Consider the following 11,962-nt stretch of genomic DNA (forward strand, 5'->3'; position numbering starts at 1 on the left):
AGGTGCTTTGGAGAATAGCTTGACTCATTCTTCTTTGGGGCAAACCCTGAGATACTGGAAGGCTGCTATCCTGTCTCCCCTGGTCATTCTTTCCATTAAACTAGACATAAACCCAGTTCCTGCAACCGTTCTTCATATGTTTTAGCCTCTAGTCCCCTAATCATCTTTGTTGCTCTTCTCTGCACACTTTCTAGAGTCTCAACATACTTTTTGCATCATGGCGACCAAAACTGAATGCTGTATTCCAAGTGTGGCCTCACCAAGGCCTTATAAAGCGGTATTACCACTTCGCGTGATCTTGATTCTATCCATCTATTTCAAGCTGTTTAGCTCTCATCAGCTAGCCATACCCTTGCCTGGATTTGAACCTGGGGAGTCTGCCTGTAAGGCAGTAGCTTTTGATTTTATTTTATTTTATTTTATTTTATTGGATTTGTTTGCCGCCCCTCTCCGTAGACTCGGGGCGGCTAACAACAGTAGTAAACAGCATATGTCAATCCAATATAATCAGTTAAAAACCCTTATTGTAAAACCAAACATACACACAGACTTACCATGCATAAAATTGTAAATGCCTAGGGGGAAAGAGTATCTCAGTTCCCCCATGCCTGGCAGCAGAGGTGGGTTTTAAGAAGCTTACGAAAGGCAAGGAGGTTGGGGGCAATTCTAATCTCTGGAGGGAGTTGGTTCCAGAGGGCCGGGGCCGCCACAGAGAAGGCTCTTCCCCTGGGTCCCGCCAAGCGACATTGTTTAGTTGACAGTTAAACTAAACTAAACTTTAGGGGCGTACATAAGTGCACTGATGTGCCTATCGTCCCCTGTCCAATCTTCTTCCTTATCTCATATATCATACATTTTCTCTCTTTTTCTCCAACCTCTCTTCTTTCTTACTTTCTATCATTATATATATTACTTAATATCTATTCTCCTTCATATGTATTGTATATTGGACAAAGAAGAAATAAATAAAATAAATACACCTCTAGGCCACAGACTCGCTTCTTGTCTCAGCTTATGTGTAGACAGATAGACAGGCAGACAGACAGATAGACAGACAGACACACACCAGGAATATAATTCACAATGAAGGCAAGCTTATCTTCTGACATTCTGAGGAGTTGTGAGAAGAACCAAGACCCGAGTGAGGATTTGCTTACAAACAAACATTTATTGGCCAGGTTCCCATCCCTAGATGAGGGAGACTTGCGAAGGGAGTTTAGACCTGCTGCTGGGGGCGGCAGCACAAACACCCTTCATTTCCAGATGGGCAGGTGGGATTCTGGCACGAACTTCCAGCTGATCCTGAGCAAGGAATTCCAGTTGACCCTGGGCACTGGGATCCAGTCGATCCTGGACACTGGGATCCAGTCGATCCTGGGCACTGGGATCCAGTCGATCCTGGGCACTGAGGTCCAGACGATTCATAACTGGTTGATGGCTCAAATGTCGCTGAGCAAGTCGAACTACACCGGCAAGGTATCGGTGGGACAGATGGAGTCTGCTTGCGTTGCTGTTGAGACATCGTCAGCTCGGGGACAACTGAAAAGATACAAAGCAAAGGTGGACTTCTTGGAGAACCTGTCTTTGAGAAGAGAGAACCTTGTTCTATGCTGGAATCACAGCCCAAACTTCCTGTCCTTCAGATCTGGGGCAATAAATTTGATTGGGGAGTTACAGGTCACCGTGACTATTTATCTGTCAATCTGGTCACCCTAGCTTCTTCAGCAAACCACAGGCTTGTTTTCATCTTTAATTTGTGTGTGGAACAAATGTTGGTTCTTAAAAAATCCAGGGCCCTGGATAAGTTCATGCAATCTTCAAAACAAAGAACTGGAGAAAGAGAGAGGGAGAGGGAGGGAAGGGGAGAGAGAGGGGGGGAAAGGGTAAGAGGAAGGAAGGAAAAGAGAGGGAGAAAGGAAAAGGGAGAGAGGAAACTGGAGAGAGGGGAGAGAAAGAGGGGAGAGAAAGGAAGAGGGAGAGGGAGGAAAGGGGAGAGGAAAAAGGAGAGAGGGAGAGAGAGGAAAATGGAGAGAGGAAGGGAGGAAGAGAGGGGGAGTGAGAGAGAGACACAAAAGGAGAGAGAAAAAGGAGGAGAGGGAAGGGAGAGGAAGGGGAGAGAGGAAGAGGGGGAAGAGAGAGAGAGGAAGATGGAGAGGAAAGGGGAGAGGGAGAGAGGGAGAGGGAGAGGGGAAGGGAGGAATAGAGAATGAGTGAGAGAGAGACACAAAAGGAAAGAGGAAAAGGAAGAGAGGAAAGGGGAGGGAGAGGAAGGGGAGAGGGGGAAGAGAGAGAGGAAAAGAGAGAAGAAAGGGGGAGAGGGAGAAAGAGGAAGAGGGTGAGATAGAAAAGGGAGAGAGGGAGAGAGAGGAAGATGGATAGAAGGATAGATGAAGGGAGAGAGCGAGAGAGATTATTGAGTGTTTTAACTACAATAATAATAAGCAACACAAACTAAATAAAACTGAAAAGAAGAAAGTGTAAGGGAGAAATAAAAGAATAAACTGAAAATCAGAGGTGGGTTTCTCCCGATTCGGACCGGTTCTATGGAACCAGTAGTAACTTGGCAGCCCGGGTTGCTGGAAACGTCAGCCATCCAGACCTGTCACTCCCCCAAACCTGGTTCTCTTAGAGGTGCTATAAGCACCGCCATCTTGGTTTTTGCTTCTGCGCATGCTCAGAAGCTGGGATTTTAGCACTGTGCATGAGGGTGCATGCTTCTATATGTGCGGCATGTCAGGAAGTGAACCGGCAGTGAGGAAAATCGGAACCCACCTGTGCTAAAAGTACAAAACATTTAGAAGATGACAAAGAACAAAAATAATATCCAGGTGGTTTCCCATTCCCTTCAAAGCAGTTAGAAATACAATTATATTTTAACCTTTCTCTCTTTCTCTCTCTCTCTCTCTCTCTCTCTCTCTCTCTCTCCCTAAGCTTCCACCATGACTCATCTCTTTCTCCATCTTCAAAAGGCGGACTCCACAAAGTGGAGATCAAAGAGAAGCGCGCGGAGGGAGCAGGGCTAGCTGTCCACCTTTTGAAATCACACCACCTCTCCACTAATGAGCTTTCGGCCGTGGTCTAAAATAAACCAAGTTCTTGAGAACAATGGGAAGGGCCACTCGTTAAGTAGGGACATTGAATGACTACATGTGAAATCTCAGCTCCTGATCTTGAGCCATGAGTTGAGAAAGAGCATTGAGCAATTCCAGGGAATCTCTTTGACTGAGGACCGTGGTCAATCTGGTGCCCATCTCCTACGCAGAAGAAGACGCCAGCCTGAAGGAACTTCAGCTGAGCATTTCTTCTCCCACAGAAGATGAGGAAAAGTCTATCCCACCCTAGATATAATAGTATCGATGCTTTCCATAATTAATGTCTAGTTGAAGGACCATCAAAAACCCATTCATTCAACGTTAGGCATTTGTTAGTACTATGTACATAACTGGTTGGGTTTGGCCATATGTAAACCAACTATCAATGTATGTTTAAATGAATTAAAACTCCATATATTTAAGAGTTAGTGTTGCAGTTAGCCACTAGAGGGAGCCAGAAGCATCTCTCTCTCTCTCTCTCTCTCTCTCTCTCTCTCTCTCTCTCATTGTTTGCTATTCATAGGTAGATAGATAGATGATAGATAGATAGATAGATAGATAGATAGATAGATAGATAGATAGATAGATAGATAGATAGATAGATAGATAGATAGATAGATAGATCGGTGGGTGGGTGGGTGGGTGGGTGGGTGGGTGGGTGGGTGGGTGGGTGGGTGGGTGGATGGACGGACAGACAGACAGACAGACAGACAGACAGACAGACAGATAGATAAGGCCTTGGTAGAGGCCACACTTGGAATACTGCATTCAGTTTTGGTCACCACGATGCAAAAAGGATGTTGAGACTCTAGAAAAAGTGCAGAGAAGAGCCACAAAGAGGATTAGGGGACTGGAGGCTAAAACATATGAAGAATGGTTGCAGGAACTGGATTTATGTCTAGTTTAATGAAAAGAAGGACCAGAGGAGACTTCCAGTGTCTCAAGGGTTGCCACAGAGAAGAAGGAGTCAAGCTATTCTCCAAAGCACCTGAGTGTAGGACAAGAGCAATGGGTGGAAACTAAACAAGGAGAGAAGCAACTTAGAACTAAGGAGAAATTTCCTGACAATCAGAACGGTTGACCAATGGAACAGAAGTTGCCTCTAGAAGTTGTGAATGCCCCAACACTGGAAGTTTTTAAGCAGATGTTGGATAACCATCTGTCTGAAGTAGAGTAGGGTTTCCTGCCTAAGCAGAGGGTTGAAGTAGAAGACCTCTAAGGTCCCTTCCAACTCTGTTGTTGTTGTTGTTATCATCATCATCAATATCATCATTATCGTTATTATTATTTATACACTGAATGCATCTATATTGTATTGCTGAATTATTACTAGTATCTAGGGGAATACACTCCAAGACCAGGGAAGTCTTAATACCACTCTACTACGCCCTGGTCCGACCACACCTGGAGAACTGTGTTCAGTTCTGGTCACCACACTTCAAAAAAGACATTGACACTCTGGAGAAGGTGCATAAAAGAGCAACCAAGATGATTAAGGGATTGGAAACCAAGACTTACAAAGAGAGACTGCGGGAACTGGGCATGGATAGCCTACAGAAAAGGAGGGCCAGAGCGGACATGATAGCAGTCTACAGGTATACGAGGGGTTGCCACAGAGAGGAGGGGATCACTTTATTCTCCAGGGCACCGGAGGGCCGGACAAGGAACAACGGCTGAAAGCTGACCAGGGAGATATTCAACCTGGAAATAAGGAAGAACTTCCTGACAGTCAGAACGATCAACCAGTGGAACACCCTACCAGCGGACGTTGTGAACTCCAATACTCTGGACATATTAAGGAGGAAATTGGACTGCCATTTGGCTAGGATGCTATAGGGTTCCTGCTTAGGCAGGGGGTTGGACTTGATGACCCGCATGGTCCCTTCCAACTCTAACAATAAATAAATCTCTGGTCTACCAGATGGGTATCTGCCCCCTCCACAATTCCTCTCTGTATGTGTATCTTCGTAACTCAAGAGATTACTCTGCACATTCTTTAACGCTTAACAGCATCACTCAACCTTGAAAACATTATCACCCCCAGGAGATCTTGAGGAACGGGTCCCTCCGTTGACTTTGCACTTTGCTTTCCAACGGATGTGGTTGTAGGCAACCCTGGCTAGATTGTTGCCTGAACCAACTGACTGTGGAAATTGTTGACCCTGGATGAAGAGGAGAGAGAGAGAGAGATGTCCCAAAGCAAATAGAATCAACTTACCCACGACTTGATGACAGACAGTAATGGTAAAAGAAGGCTGAAAGCTTTGTCAGGCGTACAACGGAAAGATCTTATATAGCTCCTCATGCCATAATTCATCGGGAGACAAGGTTGGTGTCTTGGGTGAAGATTGACAGAAAGAGGAGCCACCCTGGTGGCATCAAGGGACTTTCAGCTCCTAAATTTCTCTTTTTTCCCTTGAAAAACAAAACAAAACAAACTGAAGGACAGAAGAAGCATCCACCCTCGTGGATAACAACGTGTGTCTCTTAAATGGGCCTTGATGGAGGGCTGAGCGGTGGCTAATGAAGCATTTCCTTAGTTTGTCTTCCTAGCTCACGTGGGTTGGGGAAAGCCAACCTTGGCCGATGGCCACCAACTTCAGCCAGGAGAAGAAGGTCCAGCAAATTCTGCATCCTGGAGACGTCCCCCTACCTTCCCAAATCTAAGGGCAAATTCTTAGAGGGATTAGTTACCTAGATTAATTGAGTGGACCTCAACTGGAGGCAAACGTAGCCCAAATCAAAGCCAACATGAAAGAAAACATAGAAAACATAGAAACGTAGAAGATTGACGGCAGAAAAAGGCCTCCTGGTCCATCTAGTCTGCCCTTCTACTATTTCCTTTATTTTATCTTAGGATGGATCTAGGTTTATCCTAGGCAAGTTTAAATTCAGTGACTGTGGATGCTTCCTTCCTTCTTTCTTTCTCTTCCTTCTTTCCTTCCTTCCTTCTTTCCTTCTTACCTTCCTCATTCATAGAAACATAGAAGATTGACGGCAGAAAAAGACCTCCTGGTCCATCTAGTCTGCCCTTATACTATTTCCTGTATTTTATCTTAGGATGGATCTATGTTTATCCCAGGCATGTTTACATTCAGTTCCTGTGGATTGACCAACCACGTCTGCTGGAAGTTTGTTCCAAGCATCTACTACTCTTTCAGTCAAATAACATTTTAAAGAGAGACAAGATTGTCCATTGGGTTATGAAATGCTCTTCTACCATGAATCTGCTATTTAAACTTAGCCATTATCCAAATAATGTCATTATTATTTCCCACTTTGTCATCTTCTTCTTCCTCCTACACAGTGTCTTCTTCTTCTTCTTCTCCCAAACATTTTTTTGCCAAAGCATTTTTAAGATCACCCTTTAGCTGCCCCCACCAAAAAAAAATCCTGGTCAAGGAAGGACAGTCTTGAGGAAGGATATCCAGGTAGCTAGCTTTTGACCAACATGTGAGCATCAAAAAGGAAGGATAGTCTTGAAGAAGGATATCCAGGTAGCTAGCTTTTGACCAACATGTGAGCATCAAAAAGGAAGGACAGTCTTGAAGAAGGATATCCAGGTAGCTAGCTTTTGACCAACATGTGAACGTCAAAAATCACCCAGCATTCACTCTGAACAGGTGTTGACCATCCCAGGAGACAATGACCAGAAAACATGTTCTTAGATTGATGACATATGAAGATGCCAAAGAGGAATAGTTGAGCAAGAAGACCTCAATGGACCACACACACATTCGACTTGCTCACTCAAACTCATCACTCTCTAAAGGAAAGTCGCACGCCCTCCTTAAGTTGGATGTGTTTTTTCAAAACAAGGGTGTTTAATTACTGAAGGGAAAGAGCTAAAAATCACACAAGTCCATTTGAAGACGATCTGGTGATGACAAGAGGGGTGTTGAAGCTGAATGAGTCTTCAGTCACTCACGTTGACTTCCTGGGTAGGTTAGAAGTTAGAAGGACCTCGGCGGGTATAAAAAGACCAGACGCGGCTCCAGATCCAACAGCAGCGTTCCTCCTCTCCTGCCTGGACAAAGTTCACACTTTGTGTTGTTGGGTAAGTTGGCTTTGGGCTGGTTGCCTCTTCAGCAGCTGGATCTTCCTCGGGTTTGGCACAGAAGGATGGAGCTAAAGCAGTGATGGCGAACTTTTTTGCCATGGAGTGCCCAAACTGGAATATGTATGCCTGTGCATGTCGGAGGGCTAGAAACCCATTACTAGCTGGCTGGCAAACACATGCATGTTTTTGGTGGTTTTACGGGCTGCTTTTTGGGTGGTTTTCAGCCTGAAAAATACCATGAAAATGGCCTGTTTTGGGACTCTTTTCCAAAAAACAGCCCCAGAAAGGCCCAGGAAATGGCCTGTTTTTTGGCCATTTTCCAGCGTGGAGGCACAGCAAAGTCCAACTGGCAATGGCACAGGTGTCCCACAAAGGAGGTTTTGCATGCCACCTCCAGCACATGTGCCATAGGTTCTGGTGGACCAAGATATGGAGCCAACCATAGCTTTCCTTTGAGTTTTGGAAGAAGGTGGAAACAAAGGAGAGGAAAAGCATGGGGATTGAGGGAGAATGTATCTTCTCCTGAAGATCATGGAGAGATCCTTAGTTTTATGCTCCTGGAGAATCAACTGATTCCAGGGCTGGTTTTAATGATTGAGGAAGGGGTTTTTATGAGCTTTTCTTTTTTTTCTTCCAGAGCACCCAAAAGACAAATCTACAATGCAGCAGAGCAAGCAGCCTCAGGGATTCCCCCCAATGGGCCAGAACACCAGCCAAGGCAAAGGATCCACTTGCGGCCAGAGCCAAGGACCAGCTATGCAACAGAGCCAAGGACAAACTGGGAATACCTGCCAAGGCTCAGGGGCGCCATCCCAATGCCAGGGCTCAGGGGTGACCCAGGTCCAGTCATCTGGTATGGGCCAGAGGCAAGGATGCGGCGTGAGCCAGATGCAGGGGTCAGGGGTGACCCAGATTCAATCCTCAGGGCTCGGTCAGAGCCAGGGATCTGGCGGTGGCCAGTGCCAGGGGTCTGGGGGTGGCCAGTACCAGGGATCTGGCATTGGCCAGTGCCAGGGATCTGGTGGCGGCCAGTGCCAGGGATCTGGCGGCGGTCAGTGCCAGGGATCTGGTGGCAGCCAGTGCCAAGGATCTGGTGGAGGCCAGGTCAAGGGATCAAGCGGAGGCCAGGCCAAGGGATCCTCTGGGGATCAGTGTGGCTGCTCAGCTCCAAGCCAGGGCAAGGGATCGAGTGGAGGCCAGGCCAAGGGATCCTCCGGGGATCAGTGTGGCTGCTCAGCTCCGAGCCAGGGCAAGGGATCGTGTGGAGGCCAGGCCAAGGGTGGGCCTGTGGACCAGTGTGGGGGTTCTCAGTCCAGCAATGTCAAGGGATCGAGTGGAGGTCAGGCCAAGGGTGGAGCTGCGGACCAGTGCGGGGGCTCCAAGGGCAAATACTAAGGATCTACTGAGGAGCACAGAGCACACCTGACCACCAAGGATCCAGTGGGTTCTCAGCAAACTCATCGCTCCAGAGGAACCAAGCTGCTAAAAGGGACTTTGGAAGTCGTCAATTTTCTTTCTGCTTGACATCCGCCCGCCTCTCTACTCTTCCGGTTCATCTGATTCTACGCCAAGCTTTCCAGTTGGCCTCGCGACACATTCTCCAGCCTGCTCCGATGACCCGGATTATGTCCTCTACCTTCTCCATTACTCAATGCAACCTGTTCGCTTCTCTACATGGTCCCAACAAGACCACATGTCAATAAATCTTTTCCCAAGCATCCTGGAATCTCTCGTGTTGACTTGGTCCATTGGAGGCAGGGAGGGTTGGGCAGAACCGAGCAGTATTTAGCCATAGCATTTCGACATATGCCGCTCCATAGAGCTTTAAAGCCCTCTCTCTCTAAGCGGTTTACAGAACCAGCCTATTGTCTCCAACAATCTGGGTCCTCATTTGACCCACCTTGGAAGGATGGAAGGCTGAGTCAACCTTGAGCCAGGTGAGATTCAATCTGCCCAACTGCTGGCAGCCGGTGATGAGCAGAAGTAGCCTGTAGTACTACACTCTAACCGCTGCACCACTGTGGCTCTTGGAGTCTTGGATCTTGGAGTCTTAGTGGACAACCAGCAGTAGAAGTAGCTTGCAGTACTGCGCTCTAACCACTGCACCACTGTGGCGCTTTTAGAACCCACCGAGTAATGGGTTCTAAATCCCACGGCTACTGGTTCGCCTTCCACCACCGTCACTACCAGTTCACAAAATTGGATCTGAACCAGGAGCAACCCACTGCTGGAGCTGAGGTACAACAAGCGCCATCAATTGCTTACGCTTGCTTGTGCCTTGCTAGTGTGCAGCCCCAGTGTATCATGGGGAGGGTGGATGAGAGGGTGGGTGCTTTGGGGGAAAGCGAAAGTAATGGCTGCAATCTCCCCGAGACGCAGCCTCAAGGCCACGCAGCTGGGAGAAGAAAGTAGCCATATATCGGACCAGAATATCTCCGGGACCGCCTTCTCCGCACGAATCGCAGCGACCAGTTAGGTCCCACAGAGTTGGCCTTCTCCGGGTCCCGTCGACTAAACAATGCCATTTGGTGGGACCCAGGGAAAAGCCTTCTCTGTGGTGGCCCCAACCCTCTGGAACCAACTCCCACCAGAGATCAGAGTTGCCCCCACCCTCCTCGCCTTTCGTAAGCTCCTTAAAACCCACCTCTGTCGTCAGGCATGGGAGAACTGAGATATTCTCCTCCCCCTAGGCTTACAAAAAATGTATGCATGGTATGTCTGTAGGTATGATTGGTTTATTAAATTAGGGTTTTTAAATTAACTTAAATATTAGATTTGTTTAGATCGTCTTATTATTGTTGTTAGCCGCCCCTAGTCTATGTCTACGGAGAAGGGCGGCATACAAATCTAATTAATAAATAATAAATAAATATATAAGGTGGCCAGATTTTAATATTGGTAAAGTGAGACACCATTGACTGGGAGGGATTCTTGATTAAAAATTAAAAATTTGGTCTATATGGGCGCTAGACCTATGCTGCCCCCTCCCTCTGTGGGCTCTAATCCCCCCCTTCCCACTGCTCCCGCTTGGCTACCCATGCCTGGAGGCTGCCCGTGAGACCAAACTCTCCACCCCTGACCTGCACCTCTGCCACTCTCATTTCTTTCTCGCTGGCTGCCCCCATCACTCCACACCCACCATTGGCTGCTCAGACGTAGCCCTGCCCCACCCTTCTCTTCTCTTTGCCCACCACATGCGACACCATTGGCCAGTGTGCCAGTCCATCCACAGGAGCATTGGCACAGAATGGAGAAAGTGGGAGGGGGAAAGGAGAGGGCTTTGTCGCTGAATGCTTCCGTCATCCTTCCTCCCGTCCACCTTCGGGCCTGGTTTAAGCCCCGCCTTTCGCGATTGGTTTCTGGAGAGGACCCGTCCCTTTGACGCGAGGCACACTCATTCCGTTCGGTCTGAGGAGGCAGGAGGAAGCTCCTGATTGGCCACAGCTCACATCAAATCAACCCCCACCCCAGGCTCTAAGTCCCGCCTCTTTTCCAAAAAATCAGGACTTTTTAAAAACAAATTGTTAGAAATCAGGAGTGTCCCACCAAAAGCAGGGCGTTTGGTCACCTTACATATATACCAACTTAGGCTTGAAGTGACCGTTCTGAAATATCTCGCTTGAACCCCAATCGGTCGCGATCGAGTTTCAAGCGCTGGGAGGCAGTGAAGAGAGGGAAAAGTTTAACTTAGGGATTTTGGCCGCGCGATTCTCAGTTCCGGCTTTGCAATTGCTGCCATCAATAAAACGGGGCCTTTCTCAGCACATGGGACGAAAGACAATTCGCTTTTGGGGAAAGTAACGGCTGTGATCTCCCCAAGACGCGGCCTCAAAGCCACGCAGCTGGGAGAAGAAAGTAGCCATATACACCAACCTAGGTTTGAAGTTACCGTTCTGAAATACCTTGCTTGAACTCCAATCGGTCATGGGAGGCAGTGAAGAGAGGGGAAAGTTTAACTTCACGGTTTTGGGCACGCGATTCTTAGTTCCGGCTTTGCAATTGCTGCCGTCGATTCAGCTTCTAATAAAACCGTGCCTTTCTCAGCACATGGGACCGAAGACAACTCATGTTCGGAGGTTTAAACGGCGGCAGGTCTGACTAAAGCGAAATTCTGGTTTTCCCGCTTTGACGGAGCTTGTTGAGGCCTGTCCGTTGGAGACGAAGGAAGGAAAGAAGCTTTGGGTGGGTACGGAAATAAAAACGCTGCTCCCACAAAAGAAAGAAGGAAAGGAACCTTCCTCGACTCGTAATTATGAGTAACTTAAATTTACAACCTATTGGAATGTCATTCTTCAAGTCCGTTCTTCCTCCCAGTTTGGGTTGAACTCCTGACTCTAAGGTACACTGCCCCGGTAGGTGGAGGTTCCATTTATTCATTTGTTTCACACAGGGAGTCCCGGATTTCATTTAGTAATTGTCCGAAGTTACAACAGCACTGGGAAAATAGTGACTTACGACCATTTTTCTCGAAGAGGGGCGGCATACAAATCCAATAAATTATTATTATTATTATTAATTATTATTAATATTTTTCACACTTAATGACCATTGCAGCATCCCCCGTGGTGACATGATTTACATTTGTATGCTTGACCACTGATTCATATTTATGGCAGTTGCAGTGTTGTCCCGGGGGGTGGGGGGGTGTCACACAGTCCCCTTCTGCGACCTTCTGCAGCGATTCCAGGAAAATCATAAAAAGGGGGGGAAACTCTGTTCATAAATTCCTCCCTTAGCAACATCAATTTTGGGCTCCATTGTGGTTGTATGTTGAGGACCACCGGGTTTCCCCAAAAATAAGACCCTGTCT

General features: G+C 47.3%; 1 long non-coding RNA gene across 1 annotated transcript; it reads right to left on the reverse strand.

Moving 5' to 3' along the window:
• Positions 1-1,177: 1,177 nt before the first annotated feature.
• Positions 1,178-11,348, reverse strand: LOC139175149 (uncharacterized). The gene is made up of 3 exons (XR_011560481.1): positions 11,055-11,348; positions 5,311-5,507; positions 1,178-1,539 (listed from the first exon to the last, which is right to left on the reverse strand). It is a non-coding gene; the product is annotated as an uncharacterized lncRNA (long non-coding RNA).
• Between the last annotated feature and the right edge of the window lie 614 nt (positions 11,349-11,962).

This window comes from Erythrolamprus reginae, chromosome 13, assembly GCF_031021105.1.
Source record: "Erythrolamprus reginae isolate rEryReg1 chromosome 13, rEryReg1.hap1, whole genome shotgun sequence".
NCBI classification, from domain to species: Eukaryota; Metazoa; Chordata; class Lepidosauria; order Squamata; family Dipsadidae; genus Erythrolamprus; species Erythrolamprus reginae.